Raw genomic sequence first — 324 nt, 5'->3', positions numbered from 1 at the left:
CGGAGGCTCGGGGACCGCCTCGGCCGAAGCGTTTGACTCGGTGTTGGGGGATACGGCGTCTTGCCACCGGGCCTGTCAGCTGACCTACCCCTTGCACACCTACCCCAAGGTAGGGCCCGTCTGAACCGGGCTACCGCCCTTCCCTGGCCGTTCGTCTTTCCGCCCTCGCGCTCCTCTGTCGGCTCCGGGAAGCTGGCCGTTGAATCTGCCATTCAGCCGCTGTCTCCCACCTGTGTCGCTCCTGTTTTCCTCCCTAACCCCACTCGCACCGCTCCCGCTGTAATTGCCGGAAGTTTGTGTTGCACCGACCCTGTAGGGGGCTGG

General features: G+C 65.1%; 1 protein-coding gene across 2 annotated transcripts in view; it reads left to right on the top strand.

Annotated features, from left to right (window-relative positions):
- The first annotated feature begins 6 nt into the window (after positions 1–6).
- Positions 7–324, top strand: part of TMEM59 (transmembrane protein 59) — a 26,959-nt gene continuing 26,641 nt past the window's right edge. For both annotated transcript variants that reach the window (XM_014549778.1, XM_014549776.1), the window contains exon 1: positions 7–109. The gene's annotated coding sequence lies outside the window, so the exon portion shown is untranslated. The remainder of the gene's footprint in view (positions 110–324) is intronic.

Source organism: Myotis brandtii, unplaced genomic scaffold (assembly GCF_000412655.1).
Source record: "Myotis brandtii unplaced genomic scaffold, ASM41265v1 scaffold57, whole genome shotgun sequence".
NCBI classification, from domain to species: domain Eukaryota; kingdom Metazoa; phylum Chordata; class Mammalia; order Chiroptera; family Vespertilionidae; genus Myotis; species Myotis brandtii.
The sequence above is the reverse complement of the archived record's forward strand: the minus strand, read 5'-3'. Positions and strand labels throughout refer to the sequence as shown.